This window comes from Mesocricetus auratus, unplaced genomic scaffold, assembly GCF_017639785.1.
Source record: "Mesocricetus auratus isolate SY011 unplaced genomic scaffold, BCM_Maur_2.0 Super-Scaffold_100014, whole genome shotgun sequence".
Taxonomy (NCBI): Eukaryota; Metazoa; Chordata; class Mammalia; order Rodentia; family Cricetidae; genus Mesocricetus; species Mesocricetus auratus.
The window spans coordinates 717,317-740,753 of NW_024429197.1; the positions used below are offsets into that span (position 1 = coordinate 717,317).

A 23,437-nucleotide genomic window follows, 5' to 3' on the forward strand; every position below is an offset into this window, starting at 1 on the left:
CCAAACAAAACAAATTTATAATAGAAACACTTTCCTGGCACATGATGTATCTGGCATTAACACTGTTTATCTGTTTTACAAAAATATGTTTGTGAACTCCTCTGAACGTTTCTTGGAAATAGAATGCTTTTAGATAGAGACACCATTGAGGTGTTATCCTCAGAATTTAAAAAAGTCTGAACATGACATATTTCATACCCACATAACATATTTTATACAAAAATATGGTCATGTTGGGGGGAAATGAAAAAGATGAACAGATGTAAAGAATTCGTCCTCCTGTTTGCTCTCGGGCCATTCATTTTAAGGCAGACAGTCTCTCAGGGTTTAGATTTTCCTGGAATTATATTTTTCACAACAATAGGAACACTCTATTGCTCTGAACATCTTCTCATGAATGATGTCTTTATATTGTATTTGGATCCAAGGAAGGACTCAGGTGCTTGAGAAATGCCAACCTCAGTGTCCAAAGTTCCCTTCTCTGGAGAGCCTGATATCACTACTTAAAAATCAGCCTCACAGGAAGGAAGGCATTCTGAGAATTCACATCTCTCCAGAGAATGTCAGGCCATGCTGGGGACAGAAGGACCTCACAGATTTACCATCCTGCTGCAGCCAGCTGAGCAAACACAGCCCTATGTGGTGAAAGCACCATGCAAGGTCTACTGAATTCTTTCAAGTTGATCATAGTATCTGCAGAGTCTTCCACAAAAATTGAAACATTCTGTTTCATGCTTGCATGCCCGAAGAACTGACTTTTCAAGCTTTTTAGTTAAATTGGCTTTTAGACAATTTTGTGTGTGTACACAATGCATATTTTTCTAGCTTTATGTTTGCCATTGTGAAAAAAACACTCTGGCCAAGATCAGCTTAGGAGAAGAAAAGGTTTTATTCAGGTTACCATTCCATACCATAGTCTATCATTGAGGGATGTCAAGGCGTATATTTAAGGCAGGAACTTGAGATAAGCCTGCTTGGTATTCTACACAGCATCACCTTTAACCAAGGAACTCACTTCACAGTTAAAGTATCACAGCAGGAATCATAGGGAATGCACCTTGACAGCAGCTTGCATGCTAGCTTATACTCAGCTTGATTTCTTATAAGATTCAAAGCCTGCCTAGGGATGGTATTGCCTACAGTGGGCCTGGCCCTCCTACATCAATTAAAAATCAACCCAGTCCCTCACAGACCTGCCCAAGGCTAATCTGATCCTGGCCATTCCTCAGTGGAGGTTCACTTTGCAGATAGTTAGGGCTAGGGTTAGGGTCGGGGTTGAAGTACTCTCATCCCCACTTCCCTGCCATCAACACCAACCTCTCCCCAAGGTTAATTCATTTATATTTAAGTAGTTTCACATTATGGACAGTGAATGTCTAGAGCCCCCAGAGAAAGCAAAAATATAACCGAACAGAAAAAAAAATATCAAACTAGTGAAAAGGTCAGTCATTGTCTTTAGTTGTAAAGAGTCCAATGGAGGTTTCCAAACCTGTGGCCATGCATGTCCTGGTTCAAACCCTTGGATCACAAAACCAAACCAAGCTAAAGGCATGGGTGTGGGGAAGGGGGATGTGAGGGAGATTAGAGAGGGCGGGTGGGAGGAAACAACATGTTACCTACGGGGATAAAATGGTCAAAGAACAAGTTTAACCAATAAAAGAACCCAAACAACTTGCACTTTTGTTCAACTTTGAGCTGAATAAGATTTCCAGGGTGAATTGCAAAGTTTCCTGGCACCCGGCAGCAGTGTGAATAAGACCTAGTGTGCTCATTGCACCATGCAAAGCCAGGCAGGGTGTGACGGGAGCTACTGAACAGGGTTCCTAGTTGTGGCTCAAGCTTACCATTGCAGCGTGCCTGGGAAGTATGACTGCTCCCACCCCAGAGGAAATACACACATGGATTAGAAAGCCCAAAGACCGCATCTTATCCCTGGGAGATGTGACTTTGAAGTTGGCTCTGACTCCAACATCCATGTGGTGGGCTTTATGTCCTTAAATAGCTTGTTGGAATTCACACCTCTGCTAACTAGCGGTTTGGCTCCTTCCTGAAAGTTCTATATCCATGGCAGATTTCTGTGTGAGATTATAGCTTTGGCATGGAGAGACACTTAGACAGGGAACCTGGAAGTCTCAGGATTGTCTGGGGTTCTCCTTGGTATCCCGGCTTTCCAGTTATGACACAGTAGAAAACATGACATCTTCATTTGTATGTGATCATGTGACAGTCTGATTTTTATATTAGCATCACCAAGGATAGTCCCAAAGAGGTTTGAGGAAGTGGCATCATGGGGCCTGAGACTAGTAGTTTCATCCTGGGGACCTCTGTTTTGTCATCTGTAAAATGGGGGTAAGAAAAGTTTCGTCTTCATGATCCTTCTCTGACAATCAATGATGAGGTATTTATCTTGGTGTAGGTACTTAGTGAGAATTAAAGACTGTTGCCACAGTGATTTTCCATTATTGAGGGAGGTATATTATTCAATTGATACCTGAAATGTTGAAATGTTGAGCCTGTTGTTTTTCTCTTTGTGTCTACACACACACACACACACACACACACACACACACACACCACACACACACACAATAAAGTTGCCTTTATTACTTAGGTAATAGCAAGAAACATTAACTAATTCAAGAGTTGAATGCCTGTAATTCCAGTGCTGGGAAAGCTGAGGCAGGAGGATAATACTTTCAAGGCCAGTTTGGGCTACACAGTGAGACCTCCCACCCCCAAAAAGATAAAGTAATTAAGAATAAAGTAGGAAATTTGTAACATTACACCATAATCAAAGTTATTTGAAACTTATAAACTGATTTATTTATTTATTTATTTATTTATTTTTGGTTTTTTTGAGACAGGGTTTCTCTGTATTGTTTTGGAGGCTGTCCTGGAAATCACTCTGTAGACCAGGCTGGCCTTGAACTCACAGAGATCTACCTGCTTCTGCCTCCTGAGTGCTGGGATTAAAGGTGTGTGCCACCAATGCCCAGCTGATTTATTTTTTGGTTTTCAATTTGTTATCTTTTGGTTTTGATTTTACCCCAAACCATAAATCAAAGTAAAACCTTTTATTTTCTTTAAATTAGGTTTTTTGTTAGGTGTTTGGTCACAACAATGCAAAAATTAGAAAAACTCAAGGATTTGCCATGGCATTGTCCTCTTAGGATCAGCAAAGTGGAGGCAGCAGGGAAGGTTTTGTGGGAGTTTCTCCAAGCATGGCTGTGGGGCTTGGTGGTTCAGTGCTCCCCTGTAGGATGTATGGTTGGCATGGCCATCAAGGACAATCTGTATAGGGGGCACTATTGATTAGAAACAGTTTGAGGAAATAAAAAGCAGCCTGGATCTGAGCCCCGATTCTTTGGTGATTCACCATCTAAAGCCTTCATTGGACCCATCTGGAAAATCAATAATTTAATCTCCAGGTGTTCTCCAGCGTTTCCTGGTGACAAGGGCCAATCATGACTCAGGAAAGATTTTACTGCCTTTTTTTTTTTACCACTGCTGGGTATGCTAAGGTAGTGCCAGCCACATTGGTAGATACTTCTTCCTTGCTCATTGCAAAAGTTTCCTCCACACTCTTGCAAAAACTCCAAGCAAATGCCTTTGATCAGTCTTCTAAAGTAACTTGAGGACCCAGGGTCCTTTTGCCTTGTGACCTTGCACTTTTGAATACTCGTTCCAAGGCTGTCCATTGAATGAACGGGTCTGGTGGACCATTTGTGAAGCAAAGGCAAAGTCACCAGGTTATAGTTTGTGTGTGTATGTGTGTGTCCATCAGAGAGGTTCATAGGCATATGACCCTGCAGTTCAATTCCTCAAAATGCTGATGACAGTTGGGGATTATGTTCTCATGCATCAGGTTCTGGCTTCCAGTCAGAGTTGCGGATGCTCCCTTTCTGTTGTCTGGGTCCTGGTAAGATCCTGCCCCACTTTATAATAGATTCCTATGGATCTAAAGCTGAAGACCTGAGTCTTCCCTGGGTGCCACTGAGGTCCCTCCCATATTGAAGACCCTCAAGATAGTGAGAATAGAGCTATCATGTGGCCCAGCTGTGTCACTCTTTGTCCAAGTCCCCATTGCACAGAGATGCTTGTGTATCCAGGCCTATTGCAGGACTATTCCCAAGAGCAGAATAGTCAGCTCAGCCCAGGTGTCCATCCGCAGAGGTGTGCACGAAGAAAATGTGGTCCAAACACAGTAGGATTTTCTTCCACTCTAAAGTAGAATGAGTTCGTGCCATTTGCAGGTAAATGGGTGCAATGAAGTACAACATATTAAAACAAGCCAGACTCAGGAAAATAAGTATGTTTATTTCATCTGTGGTTCCTGGAGTTTATATACATACATAAAATCAGGCACATATACGGGGAACCAACTGAGGGCTGGTGGGGTGGCTCAGAAGTTAAGAACACTCCCTGATCTTACAAAGAGAACCAGAGTCTTGTTCCCAGCACCCATATCAGGTGGCTCACAACCATCTGAAACTCCAGTGCTGGGAGTCCTGATATCCTCTTCTCAACTATGTGGGCACTGTACTTCAGTGCAAAACCCTTCATACACATCTACATATAGTTAAAAATAAAAATTGAGTCTTTTAAAATATGAATGAAAATAAACATGAGACTACATTGGGAATGAATGGGAATGGTGGCAGGGAGAGGGAGAAGGGTGATGGGGGGGGCGAATGTCATCAAAGTATATGAAAATGTCATTGGAAATCCATCACTATCTACAATGAATGCATGCCAACAAAATATTAAAAGAGGGGCTGTAGAGATGGCTCATTAGTTAAGAGCTCTTGCTGCTCTTATAAAGGACCTGGGTTTGGTTCCCAGCACCCATGTGGCAACTCACTACCATCTGTAAATCAAGTTCCAGGGATCTGACTCCTGAAAATTGTCCTCTGGCCTCTCCTTCCACCAGGTGAGACAGGCTCTCTGTTGTTTCTGCTGCCCTGCAAACGCCCAGCTATTCTGCCTGCGAGCATCTAGGCGATTCTTCCATCTTTGCCTCCCATTTTCTAGAGGAGTGTGGGCATTTCAGATGTGCTCCATCACATCCAGCCTTGTGTGGGTTCTGAGGCCAGAACTCAGGTCATTGGGCTTGTATAGTAAGCAGTTAACCCACTGAGCCATCTTGCTTGCCCATTCCTGGTGTCTAAGGCTCCATCTGGACCCAGCTCTGCTTGGAGTCCTGTGTAGGAAGAGGAATGGTCCCTTAGGTCTTCCCACAACACGGATTAAAAGTCCAAGTGATGTTCAAACCCTGACATGAAGGGGATGTCCTTCCTCTTTCTCCCCTTCCCTCTGGCCCCCTCCCCATCACCTCTACCTGGCCCAGGCTTTGCCTCTTATGACTTCCTTCTGTGAAGGGAAATTGTCCTCCTCAGAGGTAGCCATGGTTGGGAAATCTATTCCTGTCATTGGACCCCCAAGTTGTGAGCCCAGCCTCCTTGGTTTGTTCCCTCCCTCAAACCTGATGCAGTGCATGAAGGCAAAGCTGAGCCACTTTGGGGTCCGCTACCTCCAGCCTGCTTGAAGGTACTTTCTATATAGATGATCATTTGGGGCTAGTTTCACCCACTGTCATGTTCTGCAATAAATCGTAAATCAAGGAAAGGCTGTTGAAATAACAGGAAAGAAATAGTCCCAGATTAACAGTCTTCCTTTCTGGTGCTTCGATAAGGCACTCCACTCAAAAGTTGCTTAGGAGAGGAAAGGGTTTATTTAGCTTGCTTTTCCAACTCACAATACATCATTGAGGGAAGTCAAGGCCAGGACTCTGGGCAGAAACCTGGAGGCAGGAACCATGGGAGAATGATGCTTGCCAGCCCACTCTGGCTCATGCTTAGCTACCTCTCTTATATAGCCTGGGACCATCTGCCTAGGGAATGGGACCACCCACAGTGGGCTGGTTCCTCCAGCATCAGATAAATTAAAGGGATGGTTTGGAAGGATTTTTTTCTACTTAAGACAATATAGTCCTCCTCAGACATGTTTACAGGTCAGTCTGCTAAAGATAATCACTCAACTGAGGCTGTTTTATCCAAGTGAGTCTAGACAACACCCAACACAATCTGACCTCTAGGGCCACAAGTCTTAACACACGGGCTCTTTAGCATCTTCCCCTCGTGACCCCCTTCGTTCGCTGTTATTTTTTTAACATGACCCCAAGCGTATTGATATATAAAGTAAATGCTCAAATCATAAATTTATTTTAAAAGGAGTCATTGAGGAACATATAATTTCATCACGTATTAAAGATGAAAGCAAATCTGCATGCTGGTGAGATGCAATGGCTGCCAAGCCCCTGGCTCTGGATGCTCCCGGAACTGTTCTCCTGAGAGAGAAAATGGGCAGTGGGAAGGCATCATACTGGGGCATGCTGGACGACTTGGGAGCTGGTTCCCCACAGCTGAACATGACCCTCAGCAACCCAGGAGTGAGCCAGGCCCCTAGCAAATGAATTGCCTAGAGCGGTGACCTTTGCCTTTAAATCACTTCTTCCTCCCATAAAATCATCTCATGACTTCCCTGCTCTCCTGCCTCTGGTTTCCAACCCATCTAGAAAGCGCACTGTGCAGAGTGTTCTCTCTGAGGCTCTTTAATTTAGTGGTGTCCTTTGAATACCCCTGTAGGAGGCAGGATAAATCATCGCCGAATGTGCCAGAGCCCATTATTATGGAACAAACTGGTGTCACCGATAGAGGAAAACAATTCGAGCAGACAGGCCTCTTGACAAACATTTATCAAGTGGCAACTGTCTGAGATCCCGGGGATAGACAGAAAGGTGAAGGGCCCACAGGGGGCTTTGGAGCGTCACGTAAGAGTAATAGGCTGGGAGCATCGCGTGATGGGCTGAGCCCAGGGTGATGTTAGGTTGTGGGTGAGGGGAATATCAATAAGAACATTAATCATGGGGCCAGGGGAACCTGGATGGGAATCAGACCATGAAACACGGAAGCTGTGGACCCCGACCCTGGGGGGGCCGCACCCTTAAACAGCTCTTTTGCCACTTAGAAAGTCAGTTGCAAATCCTGCTAGTGTTTGACCTGCCCTCTTCTCCAGAGTTCACAGTTTAAATCTATACAGATTCTCCCTTTAGTAGCCTCCGTTTTTTTGAATCATTTTTTCAGCATCCCTGAGGGATAAATCACGTGCTGTCCAGTAGAGCTGTGTGAAGTCTGTATCCCGCACTGCTGTACAAGTTCACTCGGTTTTGCAGTGATCACCACAGCTCATCTGATCATTTTAGGCTTTGGGGGCTTAGGGGAGGAGAGAATGAGGAGCCAGAACCTTGAGCTGGGGCTTGCCTTGAAGAGGCTTCAGGCAAGGGGACATAAGATGTAAGGGTAGAGGGGAGGGCAGGAGGGGCCAATTGGGTGCCCTCTGCAGGTGGGAGTAACTGATTACATTCCCAGCATGTGTTCCTCCATGTTGTGTGTGTGTGCATGTATGTGTGTTTGTGTATATGTGTGTTTGTGGTGTGTGTGTATATGTGAGTGTCTATGTGTGTACCTGTGTGCATGTGTCTGTGTATGTGTGTGCGTGTGTGTACCTGTGAGTGTTTGTGGTGTGTGTGAGTGTCTCTGTGTGTGTGCTCGTGTGTATGTATATGTGTGTGTGTGTGTCTCTGTGTTTATGTGTGTGTGTGTTTGTGGTGTGTGTGTGTGTGTGTGTGTGTGTGGTGTGTGCGCGCGCACGCATAAAGTCTCAGGTGCTGCTCCTCAGATGCTTTCTATCTCCGTTTTGATTTTGGTTTTGCTTTTAGAAACAGTGTCTCACTATATAAACCAGACTGGCCTCAAACTCTTAGCCGTCCACCTGTCTCTGTTTCACGAGTGCTGAGATTAAAGGAGTGTGCCACCATGTTTTTTGAGACAGGGTCTCTTCCTGGCCTGGAGCTGGCTAATTGGACTAGGCTGATTGGGTAAGGATCCACCTCTCTCTGTCTCCCGTCTCTGGGTACTGGGGTTACAAGTGTAAGCCACGCTGACTGTGCACATGGATGCTGGGGGTGGAACTCAGGCACTAACTAATGTTTGCAAAGTGAGCACTTCCGGTGGAGCCACCTCCCTGTCCACCTCCTGGAATCTCCTCTCACCCCAGTATCAGGCCATAACTGACTTGCTGGAGCTATGAACTGGTCTGGGTGGGCTAAACTCAGAACTCAGCATTAGTAAACTCCACCCTCACACACTAAGCCTGTACCCAGGAGACAGCACACTTCGGAGACGAACAGTAGCTAGGCTAAATTTACTTCCTCTATATCACCAGACATGGTTCTGGAAGCTTCCTCTTCATGAACAGCTCAGCTAGCCTCCCTGAGAGGGAGCAACCAAACACAGCAGTTTTTCATCCTGAATTGGCTGCTCTGCTGGCCTCCGCCATCCCTGTGGGAAAGATTTGCACCCCTCTAGCTACCTCAGAGTCCTGCCATTATCCATAGAATGTTTGTGCTTCTCAATCAGTGGCACAAACATATAGCGCTTTCATCTGCTGCCCCAGGCAGGGGGACAATGCACAATCAAGTCTGACCGCTGGCTTTTAAAGGACACTCGAGCCCTTGATGCTGTGACTTCTGGGTGTGCCCAGGTAGTCGAGTATGACAGTGCCCTGCTTTTCATTGTGCATGGAAACTTCTGACTGGGGCCTGGGGGAAAGGACGCAGTAGATAAAGTGTATTCTGTGCAAGCATGGGGACTCAATATGCGTGCTGGTCTGCAAGTCTAGTCCACTTACCGGGGGATGAGAGGAGAAGACAAGCGAATCCCAAAACTTCCTGGGCCAGGTTGCCTGGCACATATTATGGCAAACTAGAACCATTTTGTCTTAGTCAGCTTTCATTGCCAGTTTGTCATAGCCTAGACTTACGTGAGAGGACAGCCTCAATTGAGGAATTGCCTAGACCAGATTGGCCAGTCGGCCTTTCTGTGGGGGATTGTCTAGATTGTTAATTGATGTGGAAGGGCCCAGTCTACTGTGGGTGGCACCGTCCCTAAGTGGGTGGTCCTGGGCTGCATTACAAAGCCATGAGTGAGGCAGTAAGCACTGTCTCTTCATAGTTTCAACATCAAGCTCCTGCTTCCAGTTCCTGCCCTGACTTCCTTCAGTGATGAACTGTGACCCAGAAGTACAAACCTTTTCATTCTCAATAGTGGTCACAGTATTTAATCACCGCAAACTCCGTACCAAACAAAGCGGAGGGTGAGTAGCAACACCTTTGGTTGTCATCTGACCTCCTAGACTTTTGTCCCAACCTCCTCTTCCACCAGGTGACCTTGCGTGTCTTCATTTGTATGCATGTATGTCTGAGCACATGCGTGTGAGTGCTCGCGCATATGTGTGTGCCTGCATGTAGAGGGTGGAAGACGACCTCCGTGGTTATTCCTCGGGGACCAGCTACCTTCTTATTTGAGACAAGGGCTCTCAGTGGCCTGGAACTTGCCAAGTGAGCTAGGCTGTCTGGCGACAGAGCTCCAGGCATCTGCTGTCTACCCAGCTCTGGGACTGCAAGCATGTGCTATCGAGCCCTAACCAAGCCACTCATTGCTCATTCCCTCCCACTAAATTCCTGGGGATTTATTGTGGCTTAACTTTGAAACCTCCTCCACAGGTCCACGTGTTCAAAATTCTTGGTCCCCAGTTGGTGGATCTGCTTTGGGACATTGTAGAACCTTCAGAAGGGAGACCCTAGGCAGAGGAAGTGAGGCCCTGGGGGTGGGTCTGGACTAGATGCACTTCCTATCTGTTCTTGGCTTCCTGACTTTAGGTGCAACGTGGCCAGTCAGTTTGCATTCCTGCTGCTATGCCTTTCTATTCAACAGTTAATCTGTGAGCCACAACAGGGCCTCCCTTCCTTAAGTCCCTTTTGCCAGGTATTTTTGTCACAGTAGTGACACATGTGCCTCATGTGCCGCTCTTCCCACTTCCCAGGTGAATACAAAGGTTTGTTCAGAGCAGGGCTGATGGAGACCTCAGTGGGGAGGGCTGTGCCCAGTAGCAAAGGAGTCAGGTGACCTCGGAGAGCCAACTGGGATCCCGGTACATGTTAGAACACAACACCTGCTTTTCATAACACCTATCTTAAAAAAAGAATCCAACTTTCTAGAAAAGCCTGCTGATGACGTTAGTTTTTTATTGCCTGTCTCCTCCCTCCAGCAACTTCCAGAATATGCCAACCACCTTACCAGTAGGAATCCAAGTGGAGCTCCTAACGCACAGCAGCTGCAGGAAAAACGCAGACCTGTTTGCACAAACCATGCACCAAATCAGACCCTCCCCCGCCTTGCTGCATAAAGCCTCCTTGGCAAAACGCTTTCCAGAAAGTATGGGCTTCGTCCACATTTTGCTGTGGCCAGAAGTCTCCGTCTCTCTCTGAGGACGTGTTACATTCCTGGGCTTAAAGCGCGGTTGTATAAAACAGCAGCTGCAATAAATACAGAGTGTGTCCTCTGTCCAACCAAGATGAGCTAAGCAGAAACTTCTCAACTCGTAAATGCTGACTGTGAAATGGCCACTGATGCAAAGATGAAAACTGGGCCAGCAGGATGGCTCAGCCGGTAAAGGTGCTTGCGGCCAAAGCTGATGACCTGAGTTCGACTCCCAGGATCCACACGGTGGAAGGCAAGAACTGACTCCTATGAGTTGTCCCCTCTCCTCCACTCATGTACCATGGCAAGTGCACTTTTCTCCCAAAATTAAATACATAGATTTACTCTTCTTTTAAAATATGAATGAGGAATTAGAATGAAATTGGAGTTGTCTGAGGTGTGTGTGTGTGTGTGTGTGTGTGTGTACATGTGTGCACATGAATGTGAAGTCCAGAGGTCAATACTGGGGTCTTCCATGACAATATCTCATACCACACACAATTTGGAATTCAGTGATCTGTGTAGACCAGTTGACTGGGGATCTGCCTTCCTGCCTGCCTATCTCCAATATTGGGGTTATAGATGTGCACATCATCTGTGCCTGGCTTTTATGAAGGTGCTGGGCATCCAAACTCAGGTCCTGGGATCATACAGAAAGCATATCAGTCACTGAGCCATCTTCCCAGCCATGCTAGGTTTCTCTCATTGTATTAGAATACCCCAAGAATGCTTCATAGGCAGTAGAGAGATTTATTGAGCTCATAGTTTGGGAGGTTCAAAGGCCAGGATCAGGGAACTCATTGACTTGGTCTTTAATGATGGCGGTAGGTGGGAGCACTTTCTGGTGGATGCAAGAATAAGAAAAAGTAGTCATTTCTCCCAGTGGAAGAGTGAAAGAGGGAGAGACAGGGAGGAAGGAAGAAAGGAGGAAGAAGGAGGGAGAGGGAAGGGGGGGGGAGGGGGAGGAAGAAGGAGGGGGAGGAGGAGAAAGGAAGGAGGAGAAGATAAAAGAGGAAGGGAAGAGGAGGTAGAGGAGGAGGATGGGAGACCCCAAGACCAGATTCCCTAATCCCCTTTAGCAACTGTGCCCCCAGTGGCCTAAGGACCTCCCACTGAGCTCTGCCCTCTTGCGAGCCCGTGTGAGCATGCATGTAGTGTGCAGAGGCCCACGTTAAGTGTCTTTATCCGTCACCTTCCATGTTATTTTTGGAGACAGTCTCTCACTGACCCAAAGCTCATCAGTTCAGCTAGACTGGTCAGCGGGCCTGGGGATTTCTCCCTCCTGCTTCCTTGTCTCCAGTGCAGAGACATCCTAGATGCCCATGGTTGTACTTATCTTTTTGAAGACATGGATGATAGAGATCTGAATTCAGACCCAGGCCCAGTGCTCTGGAGGCAGCGGCTGGGGAAACTGGAAATGGCACTGGCTCCAAGTTCCAGTTGGTCTGAGTGTGGCAGCCACCTCTGTAGTGAGCAGTCAAAGCCAGGGGCAACAGACAGAGCCAGGGGCTATCAGTCCAGAAATGGCACACTGTATTGCAACTTTCCCCCACTTCATTCCCTTATGTTTTGTAGACTGAGTGCCCTGAAAAGGTCCATATGGAAGGTCTTGTCCCTAGGGTGCCCCATGTCGCTTCAGAAGGTGGATCCCAGGGGCTGGGGAGACAGCCCAACTGGTGAAGTGTTTCTGTGCAAGAACATGTCTGTCTTTTGTTTCTGTGCTCCGAGCTTTCTCTAAAAACTCCGTCTCCTCTCCTTTGCGCTCTCTCTCTCTCTCTCTCTCTCTCTCTCTCTCTCTCTCTCTCTCTCTCTCTCTCTCTCTCTCTCTCTCTCTCTCTCTCTCTCTCTCTCTCCCCGCACACTCCCCTTCCATTCACTCACACACTCCACTGAGCCACAGGCTTCCAGCCAGGCTCTGTCCTTTACCCCAGGCAGAAGGTCAATTCCCCTTCCTTTATTCTTTCTCCACCAGTCTTACAGAGGAGGAGATCACAGAGCGATTTATTGCCACATCGACATGTAAATTATGCCTGGGCGTTTAGAGCATAAAAGCAGCACACTCGGTTTGGGCTTCACATAACCCTTCAATCTTGTTCCTTTTCTTCTGCACACAGCAGCCATCCCGAAGACACCGGGAGAGAGAGAGGCGCACACAAAAGTGTTCACGTCCAGTTAACCACACAGAACTGTGCGCTTCGCAGTTAGTGAGGAAGATGGGGCCTCTTGCTAAGTGTCCTCACCGCAGCAAAAACAAACAAGCAAATAAATGATGAGATAATTTCCCTGCTCTATGAAACAGCTCAACTGAAGCTGTTGCTAGGGGCAACCTTATTTATCTGGATGTAAATTTAAGTTAGACTTGAGCTTGCTTGAGCGAGAAAGGGAAGAAGGTTTCTAATCTCACTCTGGGGAGAATGGGAGAAAAGATGTAATTGTGTGTGTTTCAGACTACCTGGGAGGCAGAGCTTGGTGTCGTCATCTTACAAGAAGTCTGGTGGGTTTTCTCACCCACAGCCACTGTCCCCAAAGCTGCACTGGGGGTCCCAGGGAAGCCAGATCATCCTGATAGGGATCTAGTCCAAAGCAGACCAATGGAACAGCCTCCCAGCTCACCATCCTGGGTCTCTTCTCAGTGATAAAGGATACAAATGACAATTCAGGAACGGCAGGATGGTTGGAGCAGTGAAGGTGATTGCTGCCAAGACTGGTGACCTAAGTTCCATCCCTGGATCCCATGAATGAATAGATTCCAAAAAACTGATTGTCTGATTGACACACGTATACCTTAGCACACGCACACACATATACACACACTGGATAAAATGTAATAAAATATTTTTTAAAAATTAAAAAGAAACAGCAGTGCCCAAAACATCCCCAACACTGTCCCTTTCAGGTGTAGGTCACCCTCTAAGCTGTCCTTCCTCAGGTCCTTGGACACTTGGTTTCTGTAGCCGAGGGACACTGTCTCTTTCTATTCCCCTCACCGGGACAGCTTCACCTCCTGTCTCTGAGCACCCAAGTCCTGCCTCTCACCTGGATCTTGTTCAAATGCCACATGCCTGAGAAAGCAGCTCTTAGACACTTTATTTAAAGATGCAGCCGGAGTACCTCGGTCTCTGGGGACGCTCCAGCCCATTATCCTGCAGTTTGCATTCGGTGTCTACAGTTGTCTCTCCTGCCTTTGTTCAGGAATTCAATTATTCTGGAAATGTGTGTCCAGGCCTCCTATGTGCCCAGTGTTGTTCTGGCTTCTGGGAATACAACAGGGAGTAAACCAAACAGAAGCCTTTGTCCTCAGGAGCTGCCGTAGGTGGTGGCCAACCAAGTAAACCCATTTCATGGACCATGCTGAGGGCGGTCAGGGCTTAGGGGAGGAGGGAAGAGAACAGTGGGCTGGGGTGTTCACGGAAGGGCACTGGCACAGGGGAGGTCCGTATGTGAGATTAGGTGAGGCAGAAACATGTGGGGAACTGAGGAATGATGGAGGGCAGGAGAGCCCAGTGGCTAGGGCAGGGTGAGCAGGTTGGGAGGGATCTGTGGTCAGATGGACAGCAGGAAGCAAGGAATAAGAATGTTTCACAGAAGGAATAAGGCATTTCACAGCACAGCAAATCCTGGCTTGGTGCTGAGTGGCATGACAGATACAGTTCAAGCATTCGTATTGAGGAACAAGTTGGTGAGGCTGTGTTTTGAAAGGTTCATTCGGATTCTGAACTAAGAATTGGCTGCAGGAAGAGCATATGCTCAGGTAAAAGAGGGCATGGAAAAGGAGCAGCCTAACTGTGTGCACGCACATAGTTGTGCAAAAGAACACACTTGTATTTCTGATCAGTTTCCCCTGTCCTTACTTCTCCTAGTGCCATTCCCATCTTTCCATATGGATAGATAGTAATGTCACACTTCCTGTGAGTTCAGATTACCCCTCTGCATGGATGTGCCACCCTTCACCTAGCAAGTCACGAATCTCACACTTCAACAGTGTCACAGACTTCGGTGTGATGCATAATTTTTCCATGAAATGTTCTAGAATGTCCGCCCCTGAGCCCTGACCCATACATTTGAGTTTGAATCTCAGCGTTGTCAATCAAGGTCTGCAAATAGTTGAAGACTCTTGGTATATCATGTGACATTGTGACATTGCATGGAGGAAAAAGGTATGTCAAATAGATCCCTGCCAGCCACAGGCCTATCTCCACAGCCAATCTGAAATATTTTCAGCCTGTGTGAGCACAGATTAGTGTTATTGATTGGTGTTATTTGCAGCCCATTTCATTGCTTTATTCAGTGTGTGTGTGTATGTGTGTGTGTGTGTGTGTGTGTGTGTGTGTGTGTGCTCATGTTATTATGTGACAGACTTTTCTAGGGGAGATACAATATCACACAAAAGCTACACCCCTGAAGCTCGCTCTCTGCACAGCTTGCCGGCAGCTCCACATGTCCAGGAGAGATGGTATCTCCCAGCCCTGCTGTTCAGTGTCTCCTACCCCAGCCACTGCTGTTTAACTGCTTCTATAAAGCTAGGGAGGGGCCTTGAATATCTTTTTTGTTTGTTTGGGTTTTTTTTGTTTTGTTTTTATGAGACAGGGTTTCTCTGTATTGTTTTGGAGGCTGTCGGTCTAGCCTGGCCTCGAACTCACAGAGATCCACCTGCCTCTGCCTCCCGAGTGCTAGGATTAAAGGCGTGCACTGCCCGGCTGGCCTTGAATATCTTACAAGTTCCAGCTTTCCCAGACAGGTGACCTTTGTTCAACTCCTGTGTCGCATGGGGCTCCCCCACCCTCCCAGAGGGAATGTTCCATTCTGTTGGAAACTGCCATATAACAGAGATGCATGTAATGTTTTGGTGTGGGTTCACATAGGTACACGCCTGTATGGAGGATGGAGGCAATGTGAGTTGTCTTTAACTTTGCACAGGGTCTCTTTACTGAATCTGGAACCAGCAGGCTTGGTTAAACTGACTAGGCAACAAGCTTCAGGGATTTCTACCTCCCCAGTTCTCAGAATAGTAGGCACACAAGACTTTGTCTGGCCTTCACATGGCTGCTGGTGAGTCAAACTCAGGTCCTCCTGCTTGCACGAAGGCACTTTTACCCACAATGCCCTCTTCCAGCGCTTTTCCCATATTGCCATGTGGCCACCTCTGTGCCTTTGATTTGCCAGTTTCAAGAGTGCCTAACGGATTAAAGACATTCTCATGGGCTGGAGAGATGACTCAGCCATTAAAGGCTGGGCTCACAATCCAAAGCATGACACGTGATCGTAAACATTGCAGATGCGTAGGGGTTTGCCAGGATGATCTCTATATCTTTTGGTTAGAGAAATTATGAAATGTTGACACATAAGAATATGTAATGTTCTTGTGGAAGGTGTAGGCATAAATAAAACTAATACTTCTGCACTCCTCACCCAGCTTAGGGAGGAAGGGCATTCCCAGTACCCTGTCTGCAAATCAGCTGCCTGGATTTTATGTCATGTTATTCTTTGTTATTTTTCCTGGTGAATATATCTTCCTGAACAACATAGATTTGGACCAATGAGCTATCTCAGCAGATAAAAGCACCTGCCCACCAAGAGGTGGGTCAATAGGTGTAGGGCATCCACACTCTAGAAATTGTTACTGAGGGATCCATTCCATGTGTCCCTACCCAGGTTGTATGTGTAGCTATGATTCTTTATATGTAGATTGTGGTGTGTGTGTGTGTGTGTGTGTATATACATGAGTATAAATATGCATGTGTGTGCACATGGAAGCCAGAGTTCAACATTAGACTTCTTCAATTGCTTTCTATTTTATCTGTCTGTCTGTCTGTCTGTCTGTCTATCTATCTATCTATCTATCTATCTATCCATCTATCTAATGTATATAAGTGTTTGTCTGCATGTATGTCTGTGTACTGTGTGCTTGCTCAGTGCCTGCAAAGGTCAGGAAAAGGCTTTGATCACCTGGAACTGGAGTTAGAGACGGTTATGAGTTATGATGTGTGCTGTGTGCTTGGAGTCAAACCTGAGTCCTCTGAAAGAGTAGACAAGTGATCTTAAGCACAGAGCCATCTCTCCAACCCCTCCATCGTGTCTTCTCAGACAGAATCTCTCGCTGAACCTGAAACTTGTGGATTAAGCTAGGCTGGCTGGCCAGTGCACTCCAGGGACCCTCCTGTCTCTGCCTCCTCAGTGCTGGGACTGATTACAACTATTTGTCATCATTCCCAGCTTTGTGTGTGTGTGTGTGTGTGTGTGTGTGTGTGAGAGAGAGAGAGAGAGAGAGAGAGAGAGAGAGAGAGAGAGAGAGAGAGAGAGAGAAAGGATTCACACTCATGTTCCCATGTTTGCATGACAAGCACTTAGCTGATTGAGTCATCATCTCAACCCCTGTGGTTAGATTTCTTACTGTCATTTGGGTTTTGCTTTGTGACAAGTTCATGAAAAGTAGAGAATGTTCTCCCGCAACCTCGCAGAACACCTCCCTGTCTCCATTTTCTTGTCTTTCCAAACCCTCTCTCTATGGCAATCCTTGCACACATCAGCATGCCAACATCTGGATCCCATGTGTGTGTGGAAGACAGTGTGTTCAATCCATTCTTTTAGTGTTAGCAGAAAAGTTTGCAGCCTGCTAACAAAATTCATGACCTAATTAGGTGTGAATGCCACCACCACCCTACTTGCTTCTTGGCTCTGCAAATATAAACCACCTCTTCCAACTGTCTCTTTCTTGGGTTCTGAAAGCTTCACACATTAGTGAGTTTGGAGAACCAGGGATTTCACAGGCCGATGGTAGTTACGGCTGTTTCTGCATTTATTCCCAAGGCTCACATGCCCTCCCAAGCACCACTCTGAGCTTACACGCTGGAGGTGTCATTGACCCTCTACTCCTTCATATAAGTCCTGTGGCTTTAACAATGCACTTCCTCCTTTGGAGTGGTGTTTCTCATTTACAGAGTGAAAAAGCTGGACAGTTTCCATCAAATACATATGTTTTAGTATCTATGATGTGCCAGCAGCCAAAATAATAATTATCAGCATCATTCTATACATTATTTGGAGTGTCCTCTGTTCATTTCCATTATTTATGCTGCTGGAGATGGAGTCCAGTGCTTTTTACATGCTAGGCGAGTGCTCTACTGTAGAGAAGCATCCCCAGCCCTCCAAGAATAATTAGAACAATAAAAACCATGGTGTCTGTGCCCCAGGGTGACCATGATTTCTAGAGGAGTGACAGAGAAGATTCAGTCTGTTAGGTGGTGAGATCTATGCAGGTGTGGTCCAGCAGAGCCCACAGGCCCTTAAGGAGGAGTTGGGGATGCTTCTTCAGGAGTCACCATGGTGTGGAGGAAGAAGAGAGTTTGGAAAAGAGACAGAGGGAGGATGTTAACTGTCTTGGAAGGAAAGTGCCAAGACAGGAAGGCATAGGGGAAAGATGGCCCATGCTTGTTTTTTCTGGGCCTGTGGTGAAGTAGGACATCATGGCAGAGAGCATGTGACATGCTGGAATGAAGCTGCTCTCCTCAGAATGGCCACGAAACAAAAAGAGTCAGGAGAGCAAGGTAGCAGGACCCTGATGGCTCCTACAAGGACATGCCTCTAGTAACCTGTCTTCTCTAACTAGGCTCCTTCACTATAGCTTCTATCACTTCCCAATGCTATTACCATCTGGAGGCCAAGTGTCAACAGGTAGATGAGTCTTTATAATCCAAACATTGCAATTGGCCTGTGACTATGGTCATGGGGAACATGTACTATACCCAGCTTAGCCACATTTCTCTCCTTTGAAACAGAAGACAGGATAGTGCCTATGGTTCCTGTCTTATGGGGAGGTTCTATTGCTGTGATAAAAACACAGAAACTCAAATAGGGGAGCAACCTGGGGGCAGGAGCTGATGCAGAGGCCATGGAGGAACACTGCTTACTGCTTGATCCCTATGGCTTTCTCAGTTTGCTTTTTCATATAATGTAGGTCCCCGCCCAAGGCTGGTAGCATGCACAGTGGTCTGGACCCTTTCACATCAATCAGTAGTCAAGAAAATGCACCACAGACTTGTCTACAGGCCAATCTTACAGAGACATTTTCTCAAGATTCTTTATTTTGCTGGGCAGTGGTGGTGCATGCCTCTAATTCTAGCACCTAGAGGCAGAGGCAAGTGGATCTCTAATGAGTTTGAGGCCAGCCTGTTCTACAGAGCAAGTTCCAGGACAGACAAGGCTATACAGAGAAATCATATCTCAGAGAGAGAGAGAGAGAGAGAGAGAGAGAGAGAGAGAGAGAGAGAGAGAGGATTCCTTCATTCCCAATGACTCTAAGTTGTATCAAGTTGACAAAATACTATCTAGCATAGTTCCCTAAAAGCAGAAGAGAGCTTCTTTTTTCATATCAGAAGCAGAAGAGATGCTAAGAGAAGAAATGGATGTCCCTTAGGCGGAGACTTCTGCCTCTTCCCACAGGTGCCTCTGAGCATAACTTAGCACCAATCAGACTTCCTGGAAACACTTGTTACTGGGCTAATTAACATGAAAGCAGCAAAGCCATCCTGTCTTTATATAGATCACCAGAACACATTTACTAGTTCTAGAGTCTTGGCAATTGTTAATATTTAATAACTCCCGTTATTTTTGTTGTTCTTCTGAATATTTATTTATTATTTTTTATGGATTTGTATGCATGCATATGTGTATATATGCACAACATTCATGCAGTGCCTGTGAACGCCTGAGGAGGGCACCAGAAGCCCAGGGACTGGAGTTCAGGTGGTTGTGAGCTGCCATGTGGTTGCTGGGATCTAACCCTGGGTCTTCTACAAGAGTTGCAAATGCTCTTAACCACTGAGCCACTACATCCTCTCTTTTTTATTGTTAGCTAACAGACACTCCTACATTTTAATGGCAGGTTCCTTTATATACAATTATATTCAGGAGTACAAATCAAAAGAACATATCCAAGCTTTCTCTAAAAAAGGTATGTAGCCTCGTGGATCTTATTCTAATCATTTTATTTTACTCAAGGGCTGCAGCCTAAGCACACTGAGCTCCATATCCTCTGCCCTGCTCTAAGTCTTTGCTTCAAAGCCTTGATGATGTAGCTCACTGTTAGCCTCTGCTCTCCCTAACACAAGCATTGAGACCTGGGATTGTTTTCTTTTTCCAATCAATACTGTAGAATATAAAGACATTGAGAATCAGCAAGGTATCCAAGGAGCATGGCACCTATGGATAAAAGGTAGAGCAGAGATAAAAGTGAGAATCTCCTTCCTGGAAATTTCCTTCAACTTCTATTAGGTCAAATTGATTTCAGTGCTGTTGTTGTTTAGATACAGAATGGCCCTGCGAAACGCTGTGTATTAAAGACAGTCTCAGTTGAAGAATTGTCTAGATCAGGCTGGCCCATGGGTATCTGCATGGGTGATTGTCTTTATTGTTTTTCTTTTATTACTTTTTATTCTTCTCTCATACAATACATCCCAACTGAAGCCTCCCCTCAGTCCCTCCTCCAAGGCCCCCACATCTCCTCTCACCCAGATCCATTGTTCCTTTGTTTCCCTTAAGAAGAGAGCAGGCTTCCCAGTTATATAGACCAAACACAGCATCACAAGATGCAATAAGACTAAGCATAAACTCTCATATCAGAGTTGGGTGAGGAAGCCAGGAGGAGAAAAAGGGTCCCATGAGCAGACAAAAGAGTCAGAGACACCCGCACTCCCACTGTTAGGAGTCCCACAGAAACACAACACTAAACAACTACAGCACGCATGTAGAGGGCCTAACACAGACCCATGCAGACTCTGTGCTCGTCACTTCAGTCTTTGCGAGCCCTGCTTAGTTGATTCTGTGGGCTGTATTCTCCTGGTATCCTTGACCCCTCTGGCTCCTACAATCTTTCCTCCTCCTCTTCTGTGGGGTTCCCCAAGCTAATGTTTGGCTGTGGTTCTCTGTGTCTGCTCCCATAAGCTGCTAGAGGAAGCCCCTCTGATGCCAACTTGGGCTGGACACTGATCTATGAGCAGAATATCATTAGGAATCATTGCACAGGCTTTTTGTTTTTGTCAGTCATGTTTGATTCAGCCTAAGGTTTATAAACCCAGCTTCCAGATCCTGGCCATACAGGCAGTGTCAGGCATGGACTCCTTCTTGTTGCTTGGGACTCAACTAGACCGGTCATTGGTTGGCCGCTCTCACAAGCTCTGAGCCCCCATCTCTGAAACCCATCTTGCATGCTGGATTGTCTTTATTGCTAATTGTTGTGGACATACCCAGCCCACTGTGGGTAGCCCCATTCCCTAGACTGAGCCTTTAACTGTATAATAGTACAGAAAGCTAGTTAACTACTAAGCAGCTGTTAACAGACAGCACAGGTGCGTTCATTTCTCTTGTCTCTGAACTATGGGTGTGGAATGCCTACTGTCCCAAGCTCCTGACGCTGTGACTCTTCTATGATGGGCTGTAACCTAGAATTGTGAGTCAAATCAACCCTTCCTTTCCTTCCCTATCACTGCAACAGAAGTAACACCAGAGCACAAGCACATAGGCGACTGTGAGAGTCTAAAACATTTTGACAGACATGCCTATGAAAATAGCTGCTATTTTCTTATTAGGATTATGGGACATTAGTGGCTTCAACACATAGCACAAGAGCCTGGCACAAAAAATGTTTATTTTACCATTTATCCCACAATCCAACATCAGTCAGCAGAGGCTACTGTACGGTGGGAAGGGCTGGAACCCGGATTCCTGAAGGGTGATATTATATAATCCTATTGATACAACAGCAGCTAGGGCCTCAGAAAGAATACTTAAGTGTAGCGTGGGAGATGTTGTGGGCTAGTCTGGATGTCATGGACACCCTTCTTCCAGCCTGTTCTGCTTTGTTTTGAGACAGAGTATCAATGTGAAGCCCAGGCTGGCCTGGAATGCACTCCATACACCAGGCTGATCTCATACTGACAGAGATCCACATGCTTCTGCCACGCAAGTACTGTGATTAAAGGTGTGCACCGTGCCCAGATCTATGTATTCTTTCTTGACTCATGGGGCAGGATTAAGCAGTCTATCTGTACACACAGAAGGAAAAGGGGTGAGGACATTGTATTGGTCATTCTTCCATGTCTCTGGGAGATGGCCTCCAGAATTCCTGCAGACACAAATCTCCCGAAGTCCCTGAATCTGAAAGGGTGTGGCATCTGCATATAACCTATGTATCTACACTTAGGGGGTAGAACAAATCATCTGTAGATTAACCCTACAAATCTGGATAAATTACATCATCTCTGGGTCACTTATAATATCTACCAAAGTCCAAATGCTGTGTAAATCATTAATCTACTCTATGCCTAGGAAATAATGACCAGAAAACATCCGATTTTTCAATACAGACATGATGATGCCTAAACACTTTCAGTCCATGGTCAGTTGACTCATAGATGCTATAGACACAGAAGCAGAGAGCCATTGGCCTCAAGGCTATTCCCAAGGCCCTTGACCCATTAAGTGACCCACCTAAAGAGCAGCTGGCCTCTCTGCCCTAGCTTTCTGCCAGTGTGACAGTACACCCGAGATCATCACCAAAGAGGAAAGAGTCGTTTTGAATCATGATTTAAAAGGCTCAGACCATGGTCACCTGGTCCCATTATATAAGCAGCATAGGGGCAGAGTACATCATGGTGGAGATGCAGAGTAGGGAGGTCATATAATCCTTGAGGAGACAAGGGAGGAGAGTGGGTGAAGCGTAAGAGCCAGAGTCCCAGCAGTCTCTTCAAGAAGTTTACTCTGCCATGTCTGACCTCCCAAAGTTCAATCACCTCCTATCAATGATAATGGTACAATATGGTCTACAAATTTGTAATGTGTCAACTTTGGGTGGACATGTGTACAAGTGTGTATGTGTGTTATTCGTGAATGTTTGAACTGCATGTAGAGGCTGCAGGCTCAATCACAGTCCATCACAGGGTCCCTTGTTGAATCAAGAGCTTGCCAATTCTCTAGTGTGGGTAGCCAGTTTGCTCTGGGTATCTGGTTTCTGTCTTCTACCATCTAGGAGTACAAATGAACCTACACGCTCATCTAGTTTTGTTTTGTTTTAAATGTGGGTTCTGAAGCATGCTTTATCTATAGTCTTCTCACCAGGCCCCAGAAGACAGTTAAGATCCAAACCATAATATTTTCCCAAGCTCCCTATCAGCCTGACTACCCTCACCTCCCAGAGTTATGGTTTTAGAACCATGACCACAGAGAAACATTTCCTACATGAAAACACAGCTAATGTGTGTTTGTGTTTGTGTGTGTGTGTAGGACAGAGATTGGCATTGAGTGTATTTATAGTTGCTTTTCACCTTATTTTTTGAGACACAGTCTATTACCAAACCTGGAGCTTCCTGATTGGCTAGACTGGCTGACTAGTAAGGCCCAAGGATCTCCCCCTTTCCACCTCTCCTGCTGGGATTACAACCCCACTCTACCATGCCCAGCTTTTTCTTTTTTTAAAACATAGTTTGTTGAAGATCAAACTCAAATCCTAGAGTTTGCCTAGCAAGTGCTTTACCGACTGAGTCAGCTGCCAGCAGTACTGTTTTGCTGTCGTTTGATCTGGGTTGGTGGCTAACAGCAGGCTAATGTAGAATTGTCCCCAAGACTATTCATGTTTTGGCAGCTCCCCGTTCTTCTTGGCAAATGCAGTGGGGACTTGGGGGGGCACCTCCTCTTCCCTGTGTACTGGATATTTCTGCTGCTCACACTGTAGCCCTAACTTTTTAAAAGATTAATTTCTTGGTGATTTTCCTGTAATGCATTTGATCATATTCATCCCAGCGCTTCTCCTTTCTCTTCTCAGTCCCCCCCTTCCCACTAAACTCCCCAATGTCATGTCATCTTGACGTGTGTTTCGTAAGGTGTAATAACCCATAAAGTCCAGTTGTATTGTCCACTTACCACTAGAGGTGGGGCCACCCAGTAGAGTCACATCCTTACAGAAAATGACCCTCTTTCCTGCATAAGCCATCAGTTTTCCATAGATCCACAGTTAGAAGTGGGAGCTCACAGGGCCTCCCCACTTCATGCCAGAATGTTGACCACAC

General features: G+C 46.1%; 1 protein-coding gene across 3 annotated transcripts in view; it reads left to right on the top strand.

Annotated features, from left to right (window-relative positions):
• Kazn (kazrin, periplakin interacting protein) overlaps positions 1–23,437 on the top strand; it is a 981,286-nt gene that overhangs the window by 283,542 nt on the left and 674,307 nt on the right. The window lies entirely within an intron of this gene.